General features: G+C 40.6%; 1 long non-coding RNA gene across 1 annotated transcript in view; it reads right to left on the bottom strand.

The window, feature by feature from the left end:
• LOC105081429 (uncharacterized) overlaps window positions 1–19512 on the bottom strand; it is a 667267-nt gene that overhangs the window by 17309 nt on the left and 630446 nt on the right. Inside the window, exon 15 of the long non-coding RNA XR_012499887.1 lies at window positions 3555–3611. This is a non-coding gene — a long non-coding RNA (uncharacterized LOC105081429). The remainder of the gene's footprint in view (window positions 1–3554; window positions 3612–19512) is intronic.

Raw genomic sequence — 19512 nt, forward strand, 5'->3', positions numbered from 1 at the left:
GTTACCCCCACACAGAAATGAGTCTGATTCCTCAGGCCTCAAAGGACTTGTGGCCCTCTGTGAAGGAAGTGAGGAGAATTGGATTAGCTGCTGAGAAACTGAGTGTGGTGATGCAGCGGTGGCCTCAGCTCCTGATTAAGTTTATTAAGGACGCTAATTCCTGTCAGTGAATTAAAGTCAGGGCTGGATGCAGACCCAAACACCTGGAAGAAATTTGTTTTGGAAAGAAAAGAAAAGCCTGTAAAGAGGCAATTAGATTTATCATCTATCATCAGGAATTTGATAAACTCACGATGGTCAAAAGGGACTTTAGATGAGATTCATTAATGTAACAGGATCTGGAGCATTAATAAGAGGGGCCTTTGCAGATGGAATTGTATTTCTACCTGTGTGTTTTTGGATATCATCCCCTGAATTTTTTTTTACCAACTCACACCTAAGGCAACTAACTTCCTAAGGCCAGACTTAGGAAAATCCAATCTATAATAACATAGTCCCTGGATTAAAAGAAGGGATTTCTTTATTACAGGAGAATGCAACACACACCAAAGCTTTCTGGGAAGGAAACAAGAGCCTGGAATGACAACAGTGAGCTTCTATATAGGGTCAGAGATTGGGCGGTGGCCATTACTCCAGAGGCAGAAGGTAGCATCACTAAGAGGTCCCCATGAGACACAGCAGGTAGCTTCAGCCCACGTGTCTCCATGCCTGTGCACAAACACACACACACACCCCTCCTGAATTCCGTTGTGATGATGGAAGGCAGAAGGATTAAGAGGAGTTCCGTGTGGTAGAACAACCACTATCCCAACAGTCATTCATTCATTCATTCAGAAAATATTTATGAACACTTCCTGTGCTCTGGACACCAAGTCCTGAAGATACACCAGTGGAAGATCGCAGATAACACGCCTGCTCTCAGGCGCTGACAGTCCAGTGGTGGGTGGTGTGAGGGGAGAAGCATCAGCAAGGCAGATTAAAAGATAAATGCAGGGTGAGACAGATGCTGTAAAGCAAAGAACTTGTGGGATGAAGAGTAACGTGGAGGAGGGCACCTGAAGAAGACTTTATGGGAGGATGGCTGAGAGAGAAGATAGGAAGGAAGAGGATGGAACAGCCACACCGAGACCTGATGTGCAGTGAGCTGAAAACTCCTGAGGGAGGCAAACTCTTGGCTTGTTGGAGGAAAAGACAGAGAGTTGAGCATGAGAGAGAAGACAGAGTAAGTTACGGCAAAGAGTGAAGAAGAACCAGTCAAGTTTTATCATCAGATTTCACTCGAAAAAAATACATCTGATTGATCTGTCAGTAACCTACTGTAGAGAGGTAAGAAGGTGCGCAGGGATATGTACTAAGGCTGTTTAGTAATTCAGGCGAAATGATGGCTGTGTGGACCATATGGATGCCATGCGGATGGAGAGAAGTAGATGGATTTGGGATTTATTTTGGAGTCAAAACAGACTGTAATTGCACAGTCAGTTTCTTCTAAGGTTAGAACTTTTTTTTCTTCCAACCATGCACCTAAGATTTATATGGAGATTAATAAAATGGTATCCACACAGTGCTTTGAATTCCTTGGAGGGAAGCAAAGCATTATTATTATTTTCTTTACTCATATTATGAATTTATTAAGTTTTAACTCCTATACAGAGGTAGGCATTTCACTGACAGCTGGGGTCTCATTTAGCTAACCAGGTGCCCAAGTTAAACAAAGGTTATATTATTATTGAAGTTATTATTGGAAAAACATAATAGCTCATGTTGAATACCAATAACAAAATCTAATTTCATATAACTCCAGCAGGCAGCTTAGTTATGGGGCATGGGTAAGGGTACTCAGTGATCAGGTTTCTGATACTCAATGTTCTCTTTTTCTTACCAGCTTTAAGGGGGTTTGGGGTCTTGAATGGTTCCAGCCCAGTTCATTCTAAATGATAGTTTTGCACAGTGGTCAAAACCAAAAATTTCTCCAGAATTTTAAATTAATCTCTTAAGGAAGTAAAGGCCAGCATGTTGACAGGGCAAAGGAAAAAAAAAAAAAAAAACCCAAATTAACTGGTCCTTAAGAAGTAATTAAACCCAGGAAATTTGGTTATAGGAGGAAGGGAATTTTAGAATAGGCTTATGATTAAATTAAACAAAGCATAATAAATGTAGTAAGAATACACAGTAATATATTTTTCATAGTTTGGATGTGAACAAAATCAGAGCTAATATATTGCCTGAGACCATTCTAGTCTCCCCTCCCCCGCAAGGCCCTCCTCCTCCAAAATTAGATTGTACCAGGCATAAACTGCATAGTTAGTTGTGAGCTCCATCACTTAATAGCTGTTTTTTTTTCTAAAAAAGATTAGAGCTTGCAAACTAAATAATATGGCTTAAATGAGGCAACTGTGTGCAGAAATACTGGTTAATGGCTATGTTAACCAGGGTAAAAAATGTCCTTTAATATGGACTGGGCACCTACTGAGGACATAGTCGCTGCTGTTAGCATTGGTGTGTGTCAGTGAAGTACACTATTAGAGCCTGAAATGAGGGCTCTCTGAGAGTCAGGACATCAATATATGTATAGTTGGAAGATGGCCATTACCAACAGCATTAATCCACATCATAAGTCAAATGGGCAGAAGGAGAGTTTCCTCTAACTGAGTGCTAAGTTGTGAACTCCTCATACTCCTTCTCTAGGTCCAGGCCCTTGCTCTCATGTTTCGTGCTCCCTTCCACCATAGAAGACATTAGTCTTCCGTCAGCTGCCTACCCAATTTCCATTTCCCTTTTCTTCTTTGTTAACAGAGCCCTGATTTTGACTGAGGTTGTCATGTGCCTGGGCAAAGTGTCCAGCTTCCCCGATTCCCTTGCAGCTAGGGTTGGCTCCGCGAGTCACTTCTGGCTAAGGAGATGTAAGTGGAAATCTGTTGGATCAGGCTTCCCGGAAAGCCATTGTTTTCCTAATCGTAAGAGGCCAGACTTGACTGGCAGGTCTTTTTAAAATTTTAGCCAACTACCCTTTGTTTCTTTCTCTTCTTTGTGCCAGAAACAAGGACATGATACCTGGAGATGCAGCAGACACACTGACCACATAAGTTGTCAAGCAGAAGGATAAAAGCTAACTCACTAAGGATAGGGGAGAAGTGAGAATGAGTGAGCCTGGGCCCTGCCAGAATTGTTGAGCAGTGATAAAAATCCTGGACTGCCTACTTCCAGATTTGCTAATACATTTCTAAGCGACAGTTGGCTGCACTCTTACATACTATCCTGAAACACTGAGGTGGACCATCAGCTTTTACCTGATTTGCAGAGCAATGCCCCCCACTTCACTCTAAGTTTCCTGAGGGCAGGAACAAAGCTTTCTTTATCTAAGCATTCCCTATGGTGCCTAGCTAAGAGCTAAAGACCTAGGGAACCCTGAACTAATTTGAAACCTTAAAAGGGATGCAAGAAACCTAAGGCTTCCTTTATACGAGTGATTCTCAACCAGGAATCACACATCAGATTCACTATGTGTGTGTATATATGTGTAAAAAGAGAGACACAATCATATACAACATAACTACCTGGGCTCCATCTCCAAGCATTCAGATTTAGAAGGTCCTGATTGGAACTTCTGGCATCTGTAAAGAAACAAAACAAAACAAATGAACACACAAACAAGAAAACCTCTATAGGTGCAATTGAAATCCTTTCTTCACACAACTGCCAGGACACGGAGCTTTAACTTCATGTACTTTATGTACACATCCACCCATCTATGTATCTCACATACTCCCTTCCAGAAAAGTCCACCATTCGTGGGTTTCCAAATTTTTTTGCTCATACTTGGAACTTTAGTGGCAAGAATTCCTCCCCTCCCCCCACTTATGAAACATGGTATATTATAATATCCTTTTCTCTTTTAGCCATTTGAGAGGAACAGAAATTAGAATGGTCAAGAGCTAAACCAGGGCTAGTTAGTCCAGAGCTTCTCCAAAGAGAAAGCTTCAAGATTGTGCCTGGTAAGGAGCTACAATGATCATATCTCTTAGCAATTAAACAAGCTCAAGCTGGCTAAATAGTGACTGTCTCTGGAATGGCTGAGGTAAGAACATGGTGGCATCCAATCAGGTAGGGACGCTCTAGGGCTTCAGAGGGGGACTGTTTCTAAAAGTGGGGGGTTGATCCAGGCACATTTGCTACCTATATACCTTATGAGTGCATTAGAGACACGCTTATGAGTATAAAATATTTTGTAAAAAATACGGAGAAATTCAGGCAAAGGATATTGTAAGTCTTCTTTGATCAAAGAATATAGAAACAAACAAAAGGCAAACAACCAACCAAACAAAGATTTGTGTTTCATGCAAATTTTCCCCATCAGTGGATGATGCCAGTTTCCAGCCTTGGCAATTTTCTTTTCTACTACCTTAGTACACAAATTTTCCTGATTAAGGAAGTCCCCCATCATCAAATGTAAACCCTGGTCACACTGAAGAACTCATCTCTAAAGTAAGGAGTGTTTTATTTAGAGCAATAAGGGTATAATTACTTTCCATTGACCTTCAACTTATGGAAAAAGGGCAGGTCATGGAAGGCTGTAGATCTATCTTGTTTTATTTCAAAACAAATTCTATTTTTATTTTTTTCCCTCTTGGACCAGACTTTCCATGATCTGCACTGCGGGAGAGAGATGCAGAAGTATATAGATCCCCACAGAACAGGCAAACTCGCAATGGTATAATTTCAAAAACTGCTTACTTCCTGGCCAACCCTGAACCCCCTTTGGAGCAGAGCAGGACATTGTGTGCATTCCTTTCCTTCCTTCCTGAAAGTGATGGAGGCTAATGCAAGGCCGTGACGGGAAGTAAGCTGTAAAGGGTGTGCTACTCCCGATGGAGAGTCCATGGCTAACATTGCTAACTGATTGCAAAACTCTTCCCTACTGAGCCAAATGGAAGCAGAATCTACAACGCAGGGCCTCAAACAGTCCCCTCCAGTCTGTTGGAGATGGCATAAGCACATGGACCTGGTTGCCATCACCGGTGAAACTGAAGACCAATGCCCTGAGTGAGTGGGGATACTGAATTTCCCAGCGACCTATTCATACTTCTGCTTTATGACTCTCCCCTTGGCAATGCCAGCTCTCTAGCTGGTAGGTTTTTGAGATGTTACAGACCAAGTCCATCACACTGAGTGAGATGACTTCTTCAAATCATTCAGACCAATAGTTCTCCAAATGAGCGCGCATTAGAAACTCTTGGTGCTCGCCCACGCCCCTTGCCATAGATTAAGGTAAGTCCAAGGTAGAGTGCAGGTGATTCTGGCACAGGTAGTCCACACTTTTAAAAACACAATCCAAAACATAACCCAAAACCAAAAAACAATGTTATTTACTTTATGAACTCCTGTGGTTTTTTTTTAAAGGAGGAAAGGGAAGAAGGGTGTTTACTAGTTTGACACATATCTCTTCTTAAAGGATCTTATTGAGACTCTAAGTCTAAGGAAAATATCTTGGAAAAAGATGAGCAATAAAAGAGCAAGCCAATAGCAGCAGCAACCTGCCACGACCTTAGACCTAGGAGCTGGAGAGAGCAAGACACCCACTGGGGTGATGGCTACCACCTGGGCGAATGAGAGAAGCGGTCACTGCTGCTCACTGTGTCTCACCCCATACTAGGCTAACATTTTAAAGCCTCATTTAAAAGATGTATCTCAAGATAAACCTGTGCTAAATTTAAAAAAAAAATTAAAAATGAAAGACCAACAAAAAACCCCACCACCTTTGGACTGGTCTAATTTCTCTTCGGAGCGAGACTCTTTTCTGGTGGTTCTGGGGACTTAGAGGAGTGCCACGTATGGGGGGACAGTAGATACAGCTTCCAGTCCTGTTGCCCCACCCATTTGTTCAGACCTGAAAAGTGACACAGATGGAAGTCCTAATTATTTGTCCTATTTGTCTGGCCACTGATCTACCCAAGCCCACCTCTACCCCCTCAAACAATAAACTATGAAACAGTAGATTCTCAAAAACATGTTGAGTGGATGGACACATGAATCCAATTTTACTTCAGGAAAGAGCTCCCAGAGGTCTCCTGACATGGATTTGAGGGTCTTTTAAGGCCTCTGATTGCATCACCTGCACCACCTTTTAAAATATTTTTGCACGAAAAAAATTCTCTTCTCGGGAGCCCACTCCAAAGCCAATGCTGTCAGTTGGAATGCGCGTGGAGTGGCTTGATCAGGGAGCACTTCGGCTACGAATAATTGAGTAGAGCCTGGCTGCCAACGGACCCAGGGGCACAACCACTGTCTGACAACTTCCTCTGGTTCACAAGCTGCCCACTATGTATAAAAGAACAAAGGTTGGAGCAGATGTTTGCATGAAAGTTGTCCAGTTGAAAAATTGGCTCTAAGTCAAATTAAAAATAGGACTTCATAAAATAGATCACACTTGTTCGGTGACAGTCATTCACCTGTCTCTGCATTACTCAAGGTCAATGCTGCCGGCTGCTTTTTATATAGGGAAAGAATTGGCTACTGTTTCTCATTATGTCTTCTTAAATTTTAATGCCATCTTCTCAGCAAGACTGAATTCCACATAACTCTAGGACACCTAGCGTTGGAATGTAAGCCAGCCACAACCACGGGGGTCCATCTTCTCCTCCAGGGAACAAGTGAATTGTCCAGATTCATGGGGTGTGTACTTCCAAATAATGCCAGATTAAAATCTGTTTAGCTTTCATCTCAGTTCAGTTCAGTACATATTTACCGAGCCCCTACAATTTGCCAGGCTTTGTGTAAGGCCCTGAGGATCCGGTGGTGAATCAGTCAGACATGCTCTGGCCTCACCAGAGGAGCTCTGAGTCAAATGCAGGAATTCTTATCTCTTGGGAGCTACAGAGCCCTTCTGCAGTTTGGGGAAACCTATGAACCCTTTCGTGGGATAATATTCTTAAATATAATAAATACAGAGGGCTATAAAAAAATCAATGATAATAAAATTATCTCAATAATTTAAAAACCTGATATAATAATATATGTGCTTCTTTATTAATGTATTAAATAAATTCCTGTGTATTAAAGAAGTTCCTCTGATAGTGATGAGCATAAATATTTCAAGAGGTCAGTGATAACTGTGTTATGAAATATCTGCTCCATTGTTGACGAAGTCATAGCAACTGCTAACACTACTGGGTTCTGCTGCCTCCACACACACTGGAAGGAAATGATGAATTTCAGTTTGAAGTTAGTGAAAAAAAAAAAAAAAGATGTAATTTTTTCCACAGCTAAGTCCATAACCACCCCTGGAGCCCCCCTGAATTTCTATCTGTGGATCACTTGGAGATTTGTCTAGTCAGGTTAAGTCAGATTTCCTGGTAGTGGATTAGATGATGAATTCGGTAATTATTCCTCTATAGCATATCTGTATCTTTATATCTAAATAGAAATAAAATATAATGTGTGGCAGATGGTGTGATTGGAGAGTATAGGGCTATTGTAATATCTAATCGAGGAAGGCTGGGACATCTGGAAGAAGTCTGCCACTTCCATGGACGTTGGGACATAAAATACAAGTAGAATTAAACCAACGGAAGGAGTATAAGGAGGCGGAATGAAGCGCTGTTTCAGACAAAACAAACCATATATGCAAACTCTAAAGCAAAATGGAGCATGCAAGGAAGGGGTGAGAGAAGTTTCCAGAGCTGGACTGTGGAATGGTGACGCGCGTGTGGCTGGGGAGGGCTAAGAGCTGGCACTGGACTGGGGAAGATACCAGGTCATTAGGGAAGATAAGCCATGCTAAGGAGTTTGGCCTCTGTCCTAAGGCTGGCGAGAAACCACGGTTGGTTTTTAGGAAGTGTGTTAATTTCGAGATCACTTGGACTACTATGTGGAAAGCAGATCATGAGGGGAAAAGAAAACCGGCAGAGAGACCGCTGGAAGGCTGCTGAGCCAATCTGGCCACTGACCCGATGTGGAAGTGAGCAGGACTCTGCGCTTACCATGGCACCTTCCCTGAAATTGAGATTTCAAAAAGAGATGTGGGTTTAGGGTAAGGGAGAAATACTGAATTTGGTTTTGAGTGTGGTCAGTTTCATGTGTCTGTGAGAAATCCAAGTGGCCATAACCAGTGTGCTGGTGTATATCTGCATGCAGTCTGATGCACAGAAATAAAATATGGGCTGGAGATGTAAATTAAGATAATCTTTTTCTTGTTGGAAACCAAACCAAAGATTCTAAAATTGGTGACAAACTATACTGAATCACATATTACATAATTATTTTTAAAAAACTACCATTTAATGCTATGTTTCGGCACCATAATATATAATTTGTATATATTTTTTCAGTCTTTGAAAAATTGTATGATCTAGGTATATTTGTGCTAACTTCACAGACAGGGAACATCAATACTGACAGAGGCTAAGTGATCTGTAGGTCATATGATGAGTAAAAGACAGAACCAGACTTTAAACCAGGCCATCTGATGCCCAAATCCATGCTCTTAAATACCACGTTCTAGGGTTTCCCTAACTAATTGCCCTCCGTGAGAAAAAAGCATAACACTGCATTTACAGAAAAGACAATAGAAATTTCAGATTTTTTTCTTTCTCTCTTCCTGAAAATTCCACTAATCTCTATAAAATTTTCTGCACATTTTTGTTTGAAGTCACGGATTACATCTAATAAAATCTTTTTATCCACTTCATTGGTTTGTGTTGTATTTATGAAATAAATGGAAATACAAGTTTCACTTGAATTAGATTCATTAGGGAAGAAGAATATGCAGGAAAATGTTGTGAATCAGGTAGAATTATGTTAGTTGCAAGAGACGTACACCAAACCTGCTTCAAACTAGTTTAAAGAGGACAGAAAGATTCTCTTTAGGATGACTGGATTCAGGTATTGTTCAAGTGACGTCACTAGATTTGGTCTCCGTCGTTCCTTTACTGTGCTGGTCTTGTCACAAGGCTCCCTCCCAGTAGCTCCAGGTTGACATCTTCTTAGATTCATTTCCAGGAAAAAGAGCTTCTTTATTCCAGGCATTCCAGTATGATTCCCTGAATTGCATCTCTTTGGTCTGGCTGGGATCACACGTTCATTTGGAGCCAATCTCTGTGGCCAAGAGGAAAGATTCCAACGTCTGGCCGGGTCTGAGTCACAGGTCCACCCTTCAAGTGTGGGTGAGGACGAGGGTCCTCCCAAAACCATATTCACTAAGGGGATGATAGGGGTGGGATCTCCCCCCAAATGCAGCCCCTGTTAATACTAAAGGGAGGAATATGCGCTGGGCAGGCAACAAACAACAGATGTCCATTGCATTTGGCCACAGCAAAATAAGATTCTAGTTTGTCACAAAGAATGCAGTTTTTATATAAATATCTCTGTGTCTAGAGATAAGAATATTTCAACAACAGTAAGTTCCACAGTTAACTATTCAATCACCAGGTGTTATTTTATGAGTCGCTTTGTGATTTTTTAACTTGACTCAAATAACATCACTAAGACATAAAATTTTAAGGGCACCTAGCTGCAAAAAATGAAAACCACCATCAGCAATGTCATCTGGCCTCCTGTCAGGAATTTCTAAAGCTATATATTCTGTGATTTGAAGGAAAAAAATCATCCCGGACACCGGCGGAACTTCTGTGCCAAGAATAAGTGACTCATCTTAGAGCAAAATAAGAAAACTAGCTCTCATTATCTAAGATCTATTTGGTTCCTGGGTTCAGATCGCTTGAGTTATCACTGTGAGGGTCACTTATAATAATTTTACGCTAATAATTCTCCGTACTTGAGGTACTTAGGATAACTTTTACTTTGTGATGTTATCCTTATACACATCAATGACATACACAATTATGTAAATGTAACATTTAACAAAATAAGAACAAAATTCCATCCGTTAAAGATGAACTATAGCATTCTGAAGATGTGTGACAGTGTTAGTTTTGACTATAAGTAAAGGAAAAGCAAAAGGAAGAATAACTTAGTTACCTAATTGAACTCATTAGACACATACACTGTCTGCATTAACGTTGTATTTCTGTAGTGCCAATGTTAGGATGCCCGAGATGATAGATGTCTAGACATTTCTTAAAGAATAAGTTCATCTCACAACAAAGCAGAGCAAAATTAGATAAAGGCTTTTCTTCAGTATTTTTTTTTTTTTCTTTTCTCCCTCTCCCTTTTTTGTTCTTGGTACCCAGAGAGAGATTAATTAAAGGAGGAACAATAGGAAATTGTCTCAGGAAACTGATCAACATAAATATTTCAAGATCAAGAGAGGAAAATTAACAGGATGAAACTAACATTCACTGAACACCTACTACGTGCATGAAAATTTCCAACTAAGATAAAAACCTTTTTATTTTAAAGTAATTTTAGACTTACAAAAGAGTTGTAAAGAAAGTATAGAGAATTCTTATTTGTTCCTGAGCTACCCTCCACCTATGCTAACATTTTACACAATCGTAGAATGTTTATCAAAATTGAGAGATTAATTTCAGAACAGTATTATTAATGAAACTACAGACTTTATTTGGATTTAACCATTTTTTTCACTGATTATTTTTTCATATTCCAGGATCCAACCAAGGATTCCACATTGCATTTTAGTACAGTTCTTATAGATACTTATATATATGTCCTTTAGTCTGCATAACTTTCATACATGTTAAACAACAGAACTTAAGACTCCTGGTGGCAAGAACTCTGACAGCAAATGCTGTAACTTTTTATCCCTATACTTCACACTTAGCTTATAAATGAATAAACTTAGAAATTACATTAGGAATATTTTTGCTTAAATTCTTACTAATTAAAGAATTTTATATTCATACATTCAGAAATTTCCCCTTTAAAGAGTATGATACAGACAACTTCACATCCTGTATTGATCCAAAACTAGACAGTCAGGAAGATCAATATAGCACTTTAAGAAAACTATTAGTGTTTGATTAATTCAAAAGATAGGCATTTCTTTTCTAAGACTCTGAACAAATAAGCAAGAGGTGGTCAAGCAGATCTTGTGGTCAATTGCAGCCTCACATGCATTCCCGCTTTTTGATGTACCTTCATTTTTTTTGTTGTTGTTGTTGGGGGTGATTATAATCACCTCTTCCTACGCAATTCCTTATGATGGTTTCACACTGCAGAAGGTGAGGGATGACCTTCATCTTCCTCCCACCTGGAGACAGCCCAGCAGTAGCTACAAGACCGAAGCTCAACCAGCTACAAATTGCTTCCCAGAACTTTGGATCTTGAGCAGACAACATAAGGATAAAAAGACCAGCCAGAATTCAACAGCCATCTCACCATTCTATTTCTACCATTAAACTCCGGTTTCTGCTCTCCAGGGCTCTCTTCCTGCCGATTTCTAAGCCAAATTCTCTAGTGGCCCATTAATTCTGAGTCTCCACCTCACCTTTCCTTCCAATAAATTCCTTTTTACTTAGGTTAACAGAATTGTTTTCTGTTGCTTGCAACCATGTGCTCTAAGTAAAACATACGAGATACCCTCTGGAGACACTGCTAATTCCTCACACAATTAGAATGCTTTGGAAGGCTTCCGAACTCTTTCTTATCCAATCCTTCCTTAGTTTATAACCTGAATGTTTAAAAGCCCAGAATCCAGTACTCCCTGTTTGGTCATATTCATCACACTTAGTTTTCGCTGTCTGATTTCTGTCCTAAATGACTCTTGCCACGCAGGCAGGGCCTCGGCCCTCAGCATCTAACACTGCATCAGACACATGGCAGGCACTCATTAGACAAGAGGGAAAGAAATGCATGATTATGAAACAAATCTCTCCCAGTCAATAGACATCATTTACCGCTATTCACGGGAAGTCCCATTTGTACCTTTGTGATTCTGGTGAAGAGCCAACATTTGTGTCCAACCCCAACTTAGCAAAAGCAGATACAATTTCGCCAAACATTGAAGAAGATCCCTTTAAAGGGGCCAGAAACATTTTCGTCGTGTACATTGGAAAGTTGTTTACCAACTTTGACTTCACCAAATAGGCCCATATTATTACTTGGCCTAGGATACTTGAGAAAGAAACCACTTCCATATGCTATGCTGAATCTCATGATAGATCATTAAAACTCTTAAGGGAGACGTTATTTTTCTCTAGAGTTAAGACATATTCAGAATCATGGGCTTACAAGTTGGGGAAAAGCTACAGCCAACCAAAGCCATAACAACAATGTTTAGCAAATGAGCGTGATGTTTACAACAGGACCGAATGTGACAGCTTTCAAAGCATTATGTATATTTCCAGGCAGACACATGTAGAGCTCTGACAGCATGTCACTTACAATTTTTGGAATAACGTGGATATAATTTATTAGAGTTCAAATATAGAATAAACTGAGCACACACTTCAGCCCAAAGTACTAATTTGTCTATTGCTGACAGTTTTGTGTGTGTTTTAAGGAGAAATAAAGACATTCTAATTGAATAAACGTTTTCCCTTTGCTAACCATGCCCTCTCAGGGTTAACAGCAAGCAAATGGAATAATGTGGATTCCTTGCAAAAGTAACCACAAATAAGACAACTATGGGGGAGAGGTGGGTTTCAGCTTTCCTGGTCGCCTGCCCTAGAAGTTTGCTCATATGTGATTGATTGCCCTGGTGAGTAATACTAGTTGGCAGACATTAGTAACACTTTGTCTTACTTTTGGTACAGTTGTTAGCTTTTCTATGTTTAGCATGTTTTCATATTTTAATAAGAATTCTGAAGCTGTGTATATATATATATTCAGCATTAGCCTGAAACTTGACACTTTTGATTCTGGGGTAATTTATAGCTTCATCTGTATTTGACATAACTACAAGATGCTTTCAACATATGGAATTATGCTTGTAAAATTTAACCTTATTACATTCCTTTTCCAGCCCCTGTGCATTTTTTTACACACATTTTACTTTGCATTTTCAACATTTTGATTAGATATTGTTAGTGCGCTTGGCACGGTTTTGCAGGAGGCACGGAGGATGGGAGAAAAGTAGGGGCTACGTGGAGTTGTTTTTTTTTTGTTGTTGTTTTTTTGACAGTTGACCAGGAGGCTCCATTTCATTTACGACGCGAGATGGATGAGGTACCAGCCTGAAATCCTTTGTGATGTGGCCAACAACACGAGTACCAGGAATGTTTTTACCCCTGCCCTTAAGTATCGGATGAGGTGTTGGAAACATGCGGGCTCTTCCAGTATTTTGCGTGGTGCACTTGCTCCCTTCTGGGAGTTGGATCACATCCACCAGGCGAACCATGTGAAAGGCATGAGCCTTCAACAATGGTGTGATGGAAATTTAAATAGGCAAGGACCGGCGCCAAGTTTGCGGAGTATTGTTTCAGGCTGACTTTAAGCTCCAGCCAATGAGTGGCTTGGCTTGCCTACTTTGAGGCAGAAGTTGAAAATGGCTTATGGTTGTTTTGAAAGTCCTGGGAGTTTCCAGATACTTAATAGCACCCCGCTCCAACCCCCCCCCCCTTCTTCAACCTGAGATAGTTCTAAGGGCTAGCTTGATCTAGGAAATGGCACAAAATACCCCCAAGAAAGAAGGCTCTGAATGGTTTTAATTCACAACGACAAACTACAACCAAAATTAAGTGGATGATAATCCATTCTGTATTTGCTTTATTTCAGTTTATTGCAATGGAGAAGTGCATTTTAAATGCTTTATTATGTTCTTTCTATGGAGTTCAGTTAACACTGCCTCGGGCTCAAGAGGAGGGGAAACTTAGAGGTTTTTCTTAAACAAAAGAGAGGAGTGCTTGCTCCTGAAGCAGGTTTCCCAAGGTCATGGCCACTTCTAATTACGATTCTAATGAAACATAAGGAGATCTTCCCAGGAGATCATTACTTGGTAATTTTTCAACAATAGCTATACCATCTTCTTCCCTATTTGGAAAATACAGAAAAATGGCCCATCAGCGTCCCTACCATAGATTTCATTTTCATACTGGGTATTTCTGAATCCCTGATTAGTTCTCTGACAAGCAGCACATTTATATACAGTATGAAATATGAGCGTTATCTGTGCCTCAGTCTTAATTTAAAATTTGCATTATACAGTATTTATGTAGACCTTCTCTGCAACCTTTCAAGTACTCAAACAAATGATTCTCCATTAACAGAGTTTATCTTGAAATATCTGTCTGAGCATTGTAAATAGCATGTTACGGATCACGCGTTTATTTAGCCAAGTGAAATACAACATCAAAAGCTATAGTGGAAAAACTAGGCCAACATGGGCATTAAAAATATAGCACCATATATCTCGGGCAGGAAAGTTCTCCAGATCCCACATGCGATGAAGGGGAATATTTAGACTCCCTAGCAAAGATTACATGTTTCTTGATTCATCTCACAGCGCAAGTCTACTTCATTTGCAAAGTGATAACCTATTACCATAACTAAACCGCCTATTGCATGGAGGCTCAGATATAAAATAAAAAGATTAGCCAGTTATCTTATTTACATATATTGAATTGCAGTAATACAGCCCGATCTCTGCCTCTCATTTGATTCTAATTAAAGCGTAGCAGAGAAACTGCAATCCACACAAGAGCTTATTTTAATAGTCAGAGCTGGCAAAGTCCCAATATCACAATGTAGCAATTAACAGCACGGCTGTATTTGCTATTCATGGTTTGATGTAAAAACTTGTTTATTAAGATGGGCTGGAGGCGCTGGTGTGCAATAGACCTGCATGTAATTAGATTCCAATTATTTGTCTGTTTCTGATATTGTAAACTGGCACTTAGCACATCAGTTAAATTGACACACGGCGCTGCATGGTTTACTCGGTAATTAAAACATGTTCTGTTAATTAGATGATGACCACTTTATTTCAGGGCTCTTGTGTTTGGGTTTTCTAGTGTGCTCTGTTTGTATCATGAGCCACCAGACGCTCCTCTAATGAGTCCTTGTTTTGTTTCAATTACCACCTGCTGTTCAAAAGCAAAGCTTGTTTTAACTAAACAAAATTAATGCTTGTCTCTTCCTTTGTAAGAACTTAAACGTTAGACAAATTAATACGCTTATTATCGAAGTGCTAAGCTCTGGTTTTAAAGACTGCTAAGGCAATTAGAAGAAAGTTATAAAATGTTGTCGAGCGCGGCATAAATATTGTTTAGCGTATTAAGAGGCATTACAAACAATGAAATATTTGCTGGAGTTGAAAGGGAGCAGAGAGACTTAGCCTCCCCATCCCCAAATTAAATTAGCTCTTGCAACTGGCAAAGGGATCCAGAAACTAAAGATACCAGAGACTTTCGAAGAGAAGGAATCGAATGAAGTTAGACGTGAAGGTATGTGGCGTGGCTATAAATAAATCCATGAATGATACTGGATCATCCTGGATGGTTTCCCAAACTACATGTTTGCTGCATGTTCTCTCCCATGATACGTGCTCTTTCCATGCTAAACAATCAACGGAGCTGTTTCTTCAAGCTTTTACTGCAAACATTGGCAGGAAAGCCACTCTGTATTTTCTGGGGGAGTTAGGGCTTGTCTTATTAACTAAGCTTCTTATTCCACAGTCACCTCCAGCCACATCAGCACCTCTCCCACGGGACCACCAGAGCACAGTAGATCTTTATAACATTTCCACAGCCCTTCCATCCGAACAGCTTCTCAATGCACACCATGACATCATGACTACTGTTGGGAGTGGAGAATTATGGTGGTGTAAGGGTAGGAACAAAGGATAACTACTGATTTCCCACAATACCTTCCTCATCTGCTTTGGAGAACTCATTAATGAGACCAATAAAGTGATGTCAGGCAAGTAAGACACTGTTTAAGAAGCTACTCCAAATAGATCAGGCATTTTAGAATGGCTTGTAAAACTACCAGTTTGTTCCCCTCCACTGGCACCAACCAGACAAATCAGGAAGTAGAGTTGTCCTATATAAGATAGCTGAGACATAAGATGACTTCCAATGCACTCTTTTTAAGTTGCAATTCAGTTATTCAGGGTTCACGTCTCAGTGCTTTAGAGTTAGTATCTGTCATCTTTAGGGAAATGCACCAGCAAATTTGGAATGGCATATTCACGATGTGGTTCCCTGGAAAGGTATTTGAATTCCAAGGCAAATCATGTTCTTCTGTTGCAAGAATTGTTCTGACAGGTGTATCCTGGAATCATTTACACCAGATATCCAACAATAGCGATGTCACAACATGGAATGCAAATGTGAGTTTGTGGACATCAGCCCCCAAGACCACAGCTCCAACAGTGAAGGTGATACACGTGTGTACAAAAAGGAAATGCTGCACTTCCTCCTGGAACTTTAATTAAAAAAAAATTCACAGTAGCTGTTTTCTATCCTTAGGGGTACATTTCCAAAGCAATGGGCGGCAAGTGAGCTGCAAGACTTCTTTTGATATTAATGGCAGTCACAGAGCTAAATCACTGAGCACCACTTGGCAAACTTACTCCTTAATGCTGCGGTTGCCTTAAATTAATATTTTACAAAGACCTAAAGTAATTAGACTGTGTCTCACTAAATGCCCCATTTACTCATTAGGTATTTCAAAATGCATCTTTTGCTGCAGGCCCATCGGGGCACATTAACTACTCTAAAATATATAAATGACTTCATTGGGACCTTTTTAAAAATACTGGTACAGGGGAGGCGCACAGGCTCTTCACCGGTGACCAGTTAACATTGGCCCATTAAGGTACACACTGTTGGGGCTCAGGGGACATGACTTGATCCTGACTATCCAGATCCAGGAAGCCATGAGGTCAACTATGTCTCATGCATACATTTTAAAAGTAAGCCCTAACTGACAACCTTGTGGTAGACATTTGCTGGTTGTGGCCTTCCAGGCTCTATTCCCTTTGGACTAATTTTTCATTTGGGTTCTTTTCTTTGCCAATTTACACCTAGGGAAGCTGATTCTACTCTGGAATGAGAAGGCCAGGTTGAGACCACCCCTCTTGGCTGCAGTGATGGGTTCATAAATGGGATCTTAACCAGGATGGTCCAATCCCTGAAGCCAAGGATGTTCATTCAATAGGCGAAGAAAGAAATATTTTCTTTTCTGCTGGCTGGGGGCCTGGAGGGAAAAAGCCCCAGTAGTTGCTGGCTGACATCTTTAACTACATCTTTGGAGCAAAGAGTCAACCCAGAGGAAGCAGAGGCAATAGACAGAACGTGATCAAATCTTCCATGACCTGTATCAAACCGTGTCTGTCATCAGTGCCAGCCCTAGATTTATGTGAGCCATTATCTCCTCCACTACCTTCGCTACCATTGTTTTTGTTTTGCTTTGTTTTAGCATCTAAGCCAGTGAAGGATGGGTTTTTTTTCACTTGCACATAGGAAAATTCCCAACTGATACAATCCAACCTTTCTCATCACGCCATCAGTCTGTTTTACTCACTTGGCACGTGAAGCTCAAGAGAAGAATCCCTAAAGGCAGAGACTTCACCTGGGGGTCCAGGGATGGATTTCAGAGGATTAATCAATTCCCTGAAATCATAAGCAACATTTCATGCTATGTGCATTTCTCCTGGGAGTCAAAATGACAAAATAGTCCCATCTCAAGAAAGTTCAAGAATCCCCATTACCAGTAGCAAAAGTCCTGGAAGGTCAGCATCAGGAGGCACAACAGGAAGGAGGATTTTATATCAAGGTGTCAATTTTGTCTGACATCAAAAATTCAAGAGAACACATGGGGTCCTCTGAAGAAAACTGCATAGCTGAATACTAGAGTTTTTTAGAAAGTGGAAGTGGTTTCCCTGGAAGATAAAAGATGCAAATTGGGATTGCACAGGAATGAATAAAGTGGTTTTTTTAAACCCTTAATGATTGGCTTGACTTTTCTGCATCTATATATGTGATGTGTATAGAATATACTACATATATATGTATCTATATATATCTATATATTTTCCCCCCACATAAGTCCACACCAAAACGTCTACAGCAAGAAACAGGTATTTCTAGTGCACGGCAGTCTTCAAATGCACTTCGGGAAGGAGCTCACCACCAGGTTCTGTACTCAAAGAATAACACCAGAACAAGGCCTGAAATGGTTGTAACGCCACAGGCGTGGAGGAAATGTCTATTACAACACCTTCCCATCTTCTCTCAGATGTTCATCAACACCTGTTCCAGCTGATCTAAATGAAAAGAGATCCCTGCTACTCAGGGATGATAGGACAAGAAAAGCAAAGCAAAGAAAAACCAAACTAAGCGTAAGAACAAAACAGACCCAGTCCTGCTAAACTTATCATCACGTACACTTCGGAGTTCTGCCTGATGATTGTGTCAGAGTGATCAAAAGCCTGGACTCTGAAGGCAGATTGTGAATTCAAATTCTGGCTCTACCATTATCTGATAGGAGACTTTGAACGTAGCAATGAACATGTCTGTAACTTAGCTCACCGTCTAAAAAGTACCTGTAGGCTCAATCACATGAAATGGCTTGATCTTCATCTGCGTTTAGAGAATGAGCAGTTTTGTACGGTTCAGACCCATATCTCTACTGAAGGGCTGCCATAATAAAGTACCAAAAATGGAAGAGCTTAAAATAGCAGGGATTTATTCTTTCACAGTTCTGGAGACTTGACGTCCAAAATCAAGACGTCTGCAGAGCCATGATCCCTCTGAAGTTTCTAGGGAAGAACCCTTCCTTGCCTCTTTCTAGCTTCTGGTGACTGCTGGCCGTCCCTGGCGTTCCTTGGCTTATAGCTGCTTCACTCTAATCTCTGCCTCTATCTTTACATGGCTCTGTGTCTCTCCTTATAAGGAAACCAGCCTCATCCAGGATGACTCATCTTGATTACATCTGAAAGACCCTACTTCCAAATATGGTCACATTCACAGGTACTAGGGGTTAAGACTTAAACCTCTCTTTTCGGAGGATATAACTGAACCCACCATACTATCCTAGGGTTATTATAAGGATTAAAGAAATTAATGTATGCAAAGTATTGAGAGCAGTGTCTGGAACATAGGAAGTACTCAGTGTTGCTATAATCATTTCATCCTCTTCCACTCTGCCTGCATTTGACAAAGCTCTGACTCTCTTAGACCCTGGATACCTCCATGTCTGCACCAGAATCAAACAAGCTATTTTCTGTCTTCTCAAGGGAATTCCTTATGTACCCTGACTGACCCAGCTGTATAATCTCTCATCATAAAGATTTTCAAAAGATTTAGTAACAGAACTCTTTCTTCAAAGGGAGCGTTATTGGAAGACCACTTCTTAAACCACATGAAAGGGGAATTGCTCTTTGAGAAGAAGGTGGGAACTCGCAAGCTGGTGTGTTAACCACCACCGCCACCACTGTGTATCTGTTGCCTTATGCCCCTCCCCCAGTAGCCCCCAAGACATTTCTTTGGAATATAGAAGGGCCAGGAAACTACTTTTCAATCATAAATAAGCTCATTTCAAACATGTGGGAAGAGGTGGTCTTTGGACCCTCATCCTCTCTTTCAGCATCCCACCCCCCCATCCACCCCCTGCCCCTGACTCACCCCCAGCTCCTGTACCCCAACCAGGCCAAGG

The sequence above is a fragment of the Camelus bactrianus genome, chromosome 17 (assembly GCF_048773025.1).
Source record: "Camelus bactrianus isolate YW-2024 breed Bactrian camel chromosome 17, ASM4877302v1, whole genome shotgun sequence".
NCBI lineage: Eukaryota > Metazoa > Chordata > Mammalia > Artiodactyla > Camelidae > Camelus > Camelus bactrianus.